Consider the following 6912-nt stretch of genomic DNA (forward strand, 5'->3'; position numbering starts at 1 on the left):
ATAGCTGTGCAGAAACTAAACGATCGCTTACCTTTGACTATATGATAACAGGCATAAATGCACGTTATCATAGTGCTAAGTTCTTAAACAATGCTGGCTTGAGTTGATAAAATGTGTTAGATTACGTCTAAAAAGCATTAAGTCTATTACATTGCGGTCGCATGCGTTCATCCCATAGGAACAGTTGATTTTTGTATTTTTATGCAAAATATGCGTTGATGCAAGGCGGAAATTGCGATCATAAGAAATCATTGGTTGAGCGCATCATTACTACAAGCCTTTGCGGTGATTGTGTTCGCAAACATTTGCTCAAGAAAGATTGCCGCAACTTGGTCGATGCAACTTGGTGGGCACATCTGAGTGAAAGGCATAATTAATCGTGATGGGATAGAAAGTTGAATACGGTCGAATCCGAATTTAGCTGACAACCGCTAACGATAAAAATTACATTCAGCATTTCGATGACAAATATTCGGCACATCAGTCGGGGAATTAAAGCCATTCCATCTGTGCAATCATAAGATAGAAGCTGCCTTCACCCCGAAGCTCTATAAATACCAAAGGCATCCTTCAGAAAAGAAGTTCACCATCTCACGAGTTCACAAGTTCTATTCATAGTTTAGCCTTGTTCTTAGATTTTCTTTTACTTTAAGACGGACGCGAGAGAAGAAGGTTGTGCCGACAGATCGTTCTAGTAAGCTTGGGAGAGCGTCGGAAGCTTCAAGAACAAAGAGAGGGCTGACTCCTGCGGAAGCAGGAATATCTTTTGAACCGAATAGTGATTTGCAGCACTTTTGTGTTCCCAAATATCTCCATCGAGGAAGTTTGACTCACTCTGTTCCCATTTTCCTTATGCGATCAAGCAAGAAAATAGGCATATTCTTTCGAACCGGGGGAGACCTTCGTGGGAACAGGTGGTGAAAAAGTTTATGAAGAAGTATTTTCCACCAACCGAGAATACTAGGAGAAGGAAATTAATAACAAATTTTGAACAAGAAGATGACGAATCGCTCAGCGATGCCTGGGCGAGGTTTAAGCGGCTAGTAAGAAACTGTCCACATAATGGCTTACCAGATTGCCTGCAGATGGAAATCTTTTGCCAAGGACTGAATCCCTCTTTGCAGACCGCTGTCAATGCGGCAGCCGCTGGTGATCTGCTCAACAAAATATATGAGGAGGCAAAGAGTATACTTGATCGCATTTCCAAAAATTACGAGGATTGGTGGGAAAGCGATCAGAAATTAAGAATAAAAGATAATGACGCAAACAACGGGACCATCGCATCCCTGCAAAATCAAATGACTGCGATGATGAGTTTGATACAAGGCATCGCAATTAATAATACGGGAGCGAAGAAAGGGTAGGTCAGCACAATTTCTCAAACGACCGCAAGTTGTGTCATTTGCGAAGAAGCTCACTCGATGGAAGAATGCCCAGCAAACCCGCAGTCGATATGCTTCATGAAAACTAATTCCTATTCCGATACATATAACCCCGGGTGGAAAAACCAAAAAAATTTTGCATGGAAAAATCAACAACAAAGCTTTTGAAGCAGAACATTGAGAAAAATGAATCAGTGCTTCAGAATCAAGCAACATCCAGTCGGAATCTAGAGATTCAATTACGACAAATTGCAGGCAAGCTGAAAAATAGACTGCAAGGAGCGATGCCGAGCTCTTGAGCTCCCTTGCAATACAGGGGTTACCGGGAAGGAACAATGCTTAGCTGTCTCCTTAAGCAACAACATGACTGCAGAAGTAGAGGAGGAGCCCATTGTAACCAACTTGAATGCGGTGATAACCGAAGACCCGTTGACCTATAGTACGGAAAAGCCCGAGAAAATGGACCCTGAAGTTGCGTCCACCCTCAAGCCTCTAGATCTTGAGACAGAAGAAGTCCAACCACTAGCAACTCCGCAAAGGTTGAAAGAGAAACAAAATGATTAAGACAAGATCGCAATAGTGGCTGCAACACAAAATGCTATGATCCCACCAAAAATGTGCGACCCCGGAATCTTCACAATACCATGCTCCATTGGAGGGGTCTACAGTGGCCAAGCACTATGTGATCTTGGGGCAAGTATAAACATAATGCCGCTATCAATCTTCAAACAATCGAATGCCGACACACTCACGCCCACAAAGTAAACTCTACTGCTCGCGAATAGATCTCGAATACACCCTGAAGAAGAGTTGAAAAATGCCGCAATTTCAATCGATAAATTCATCATGCCGGCAGACTTCCTCATTTTGGATTATAAAGCGGACGAAGATGCGTCAATCATATTGGGACGACCATTCCTTTCAACCGGTCGCGCTCAAATTGATATGCGCAAGGGGATGTAATGAATATTCATGGGGAAAAGCTCCGGATTAAGGCAGTCAAGATCCCAGAAGACAAAGAAAAGAGAGAAAAGCCACCATGGACATGAAAAGACCAGCCTAGAATAAGCGGTCCCTGAGTTATGATATGATTCAACCTCATCAAGGATGCAACTCTTTTGAATATACTTTTTCCTGCATCAATACTTCATGAACTTTCATCATACTCGTTATTATCTATTGTCGCAATTACTTTGTTATCTGCACTTTTCTTATTCTTAAAAAAAAAAAACGATCGTGCTGAATGATTGCGTTAAAAGAATTTTGTTTTGTTTAAAATCATTTTACCCTTTCTCTGTTTTTCTTTCAACAATTCAGGCACAGGATTGTGGAGGTGTTACACGAAGAAGCAACTTATCTTACTCCATCACCGCAATCCAAAGAAGATAGATTGCCACAAAGAAGGATGCATCAATACATAATGCGGGTGACAACGCAACTTTGGGGGTTGTATTCTTCCTTTACTGTATTTCAAATTTTGCACTATCGCATCGCATTTGAGTCTTAAAAGTTTTATCATCGAATCCTCTTTGATTACCGCAATCATTTAAATTAGTAAGTTACCGCATGCTTTCTCTTTGCCAATTATGATTTCAATGATGAACAACTCCACTATCAACGTAATGGGAAACCCATGTTGATAAGAGTTAAGTTGTGAAGGGCACTTACTCGTAGTTGGATGTCTGCATGAAAAATGTGGGGCCAAGCCAAAACGAAAGTAAGTCACCAGGATCAATGCGGTGATTGTGTTTGCAAACATTTGCTCAAGAAGGATTGCCGCAACTTTATTGGCATAACTTGGTGGGCGCATCTGGGCGAAAGGCATAATTAATCGCGATGGGATAGAAAGCTGATGACGGTCGAATCTGAATTAAGTTGACAGCCGCTAGCGATAACAAGTACATTCAGCTTTTCGGTGAAAAATATTCGGCGCATCAGTCAGGGAATTAAAGTCATCCCATCTGTGCAATCATAAGAGAGAAGCCGCCTTCAGTCCAAACCTCTATAAATACCAAAGGCATCCTTCAGAAAAGGAGTTCACCATCTCACGAATTCACAAGTTCTATTCATAGTTTAGCCTTGTTTTTAGATTTTCTTTTACTTTAAGGCGGATGTGAAAGAAGAAGATTGTGCCGACAGGTCGTTCCGGTAAGCTTGGGAGAGTGCTGGAAGCTTCAAGAACAGAGAGAGGGTCGATTCCTGTGGAAGCAAGAATATCTTTTGAACCAAATAGAGATTAACAATGTAAAAGCCTCTGTCAACAAGGAATTGCTACCAGGCTCTCTACCTTTATCTTCTATTGTTATTTTGTACTCAAACTCATTTATAAAAATGGAATTTACTTCTCTATATTTGTTCACTCTCTGTTATTTACGCATGAGTAGCTAAATCTGTTGAATGGGTCGAGAAGCATTTAGCTAGCACAACTGGGAATCTTCATTCTATGCGATTATTTTATATTATGTATGCTTCATTCGTCTATTAGAGATACTCAAGAGGGTAGTCTAAGGACAGGATCTAGGCTTGGGAAAGTCAGGTTAGAATCTAGGCTCGGAAGAGTCAGATTAGAACACATAATCAAGAGATAGGAGCTTAGGAATAAGCACTGTTTACTGTTAACGTATCGCATACATCCTAGAGATAGGATATGATTGTGTGTGGTCACCTTGCCTTTATGCATCTTGCATCATCCCATAGGACAAGAGTAAAGACTTACGAATAAGCTCTATGGACTCTTTTGCATTCAATACATGCGTGCTAGACTTAGGAGCATCGCACTTGCATTAAAAAATGACTTGTTGTGCATGGTTGTAGCATGATCGCATAGTTTGACGCATTCCTAAGTAACGCTAGCTAAAGATCTTCTCAACCCGTTCATCCGCATACTCAGTGCATCTATCACACAATCAGACTTTTCTCAAATTCACCGCATTGTTTATTTTTCATTACCGCAATCAATAACAAACCAACGATTAATTGAGTTACCGGTTACCACAAAGTTTTCTAAAAACTACACCGCAACCTGTTTTCACAAGTCTCTGAGTTCGACCTAGACTTACTAGGAACTCGATGGGGTTTACACTTGGATTCCACTGAGAAAACTTGAGTGCTCAATGCATTTTTCACCATCGTATTTCATCCACAATTCCACATCATAAAATAACGCATCACTATACAATAGTTCATCAGTTGATCGTAGCTACACAATTGAATGGCTAAGTCTATACGATAGGCTACCATTTATTAAACAATTGAGCACATCGTCTATACGATAGACAACATCTTATTTCCCAGTTGCTCGATCGCCTACTCGATCATAGTCCTCCAATCTCTTCCTCAAGCCAAGATCATACAGAGCTCACAACTCCTGGATTCTCACAACGAGAATACCAAGGTAACCGTTGTGGTGGTTTCCCGACTCTGTTCTTGAATCGAATGGAACTCGATTGGGTTCGTGGAAGTTGTGTTCGTTGTGTTCGTGCTGGTGGTTGTGTTTTTTCGATCGTTGCATTCGAGTATTGCTGTTCTGATTGATCGAGGGATTCATGAAGAATGTTTCTTGAAAGGTATGCATCCTCTATCCTTTGTATCATCATTTAGCATGCTGTAATTTTGTTTTGTGCATGACCTGTTAGTTTCTGTTTTAGACTGTAATTGTTTGTCTTCAATTCGAATGGAATTTGAACGATCCCTTCTGCTGCTCATGGAAATCCTCGTGCTTGATTTCCTTCAATTGGTATCAAAGCCAGGTTGTTTTGATATTCCAAATCCCATTTTGATTTTGAACTTCTTTTATAGTCGTAGTGGTTTTTACAATCGTGGTGGATTCTGGATATTTATCTCATCCACACAAAGGTAAATCTCAAACAAGTTATCTGTTCACATATGGAGGAACTGCTATATCATGGCGATCAGTGAAACAAACCATAACGGCTACTTCCCCAAATCATGCTGAAATTCTTGCAATTCAAGAGACTAGTCGAGAATGTGTATGGCTAAGGGTCAATAACTCAACACATTCGTGAAACCTGTGACTTGTCTTCTAATAAAAGCCCTCCAACAATATTATACAAAGACAACACAACTTGCATAGCCCAAATCAAATGAGGATATATTAAAGAAAATGGAACAATACTATTTCACCGAAGCTTTTCTACACTCATGATCTTGAAGAAAATGGCGATATCACTATACAACAAATTTGTTCGAAGGATAACCTGACAAACTTATTTACAAAGGTATTACCAACCGCAACTTTTGAAAAATTGGTGTATAACATTGGAATGTGGCGACTCAGAGATCTCAAGTGATCTTTTCATGAGGGGGAGTAAATATATTGTATATTTTAGGAGTATATATTTTATGAAATATGTACTCTTTTTCCTTCACTAAGGTTTTTTCTCATTGGGTGTTTCCTAGTAAGGTTTTAACGAGGCATATTTCATATATATATATAGGTATCTAAGGGGGAGTATTATGAATATTATAATAATAAATAGATGCTCATTGCTTAACGTCCCAAAAACCATGTATCATCTTTCATGTTGTCCATATGCGTTGTATTAATCATGCTTGGTGTCTAGACATGTATGTCCACATCCTACTTGTCACTTTGTCTATAAATAGTGACATTTGGTGGATCTTAAAATCATACATACATTCCTGAGAATTCCACTTCACAATTCCACTAATTTTCATATTATCCAATTTTATAATTTTAGTTATTTTATGTTTTTAGTTATATTATATTATTTTTATGTAAATATATTATTATATTATATTTTCTCCATATATGTATTTCCGTTGTACTCCACAAAATCCCAACAAGGTTAGATATTTTGAATTTTTGAATAGTTAGCCTTTTTCTTTTTCTTTCACCCTTATGAATTAAAGGTATATTTTGAAATTAAATTGCGCATAGCACTACCTAACAACGTCCATTGGTTATGAATTATAATTGCAATTTAATATAAGAATTAAACTTTAATAGATCGGCCGGGTTGATAATTTAATAAGAGTTGTTTAAATTATAAGCAATTTGAACGATTAGATTGAATCCATAAAATTCAATCAATGAACACTTTAATTGTATAATAAATTCATGAATTAATTTAGAAAGAATGTCCATGATATGTTTAAATTTCATTTTTTTTTTTTACGAAACATAGTCAATTTATCATAAGTTGAGAATTAAAAAAAAAAAATCAAGAAATCAAATGGGAGGGAGTGTTGAGGATCCCACATTAAAAAAAAATTGAAAAAACCTCAATCTTTATAAGTTGCATAAGAATTGTGACTCATATTTTGATCATTACCAATTAGTTTTGAGATCATTACAAAAGGACACTCAAAACTAATTGGTAAGGATCAGAGTATGAATAACATAGGCATAATTTCAATGAAACTTAATATAGTTTCTTTAATATGGTATTATAGCTATGTAAACTCCAAATGGATATATGGTAGGAGAAAAAAAAATCAGATCCAAGAATCGAATGAGTGGCATATTTCACCTATAAAACCCCCCATA

At 38.0% G+C, this 6912-nt stretch overlaps 1 non-coding gene across 1 annotated transcript; it reads right to left on the reverse strand.

The window, feature by feature from the left end:
- Positions 1 to 962: 962 nt before the first annotated feature.
- LOC120070421 lies at positions 963 to 1069 on the reverse strand. Its single transcript, XR_005479913.1, has one exon. It is a non-coding gene; the product is annotated as a small nucleolar RNA R71 (small nucleolar RNA).
- Positions 1070 to 6912: the final 5843 nt, after the last annotated feature.

This window comes from Benincasa hispida, chromosome 1 (assembly GCF_009727055.1).
Source record: "Benincasa hispida cultivar B227 chromosome 1, ASM972705v1, whole genome shotgun sequence".
Lineage (NCBI taxonomy): Eukaryota > Viridiplantae > Streptophyta > Magnoliopsida > Cucurbitales > Cucurbitaceae > Benincasa > Benincasa hispida.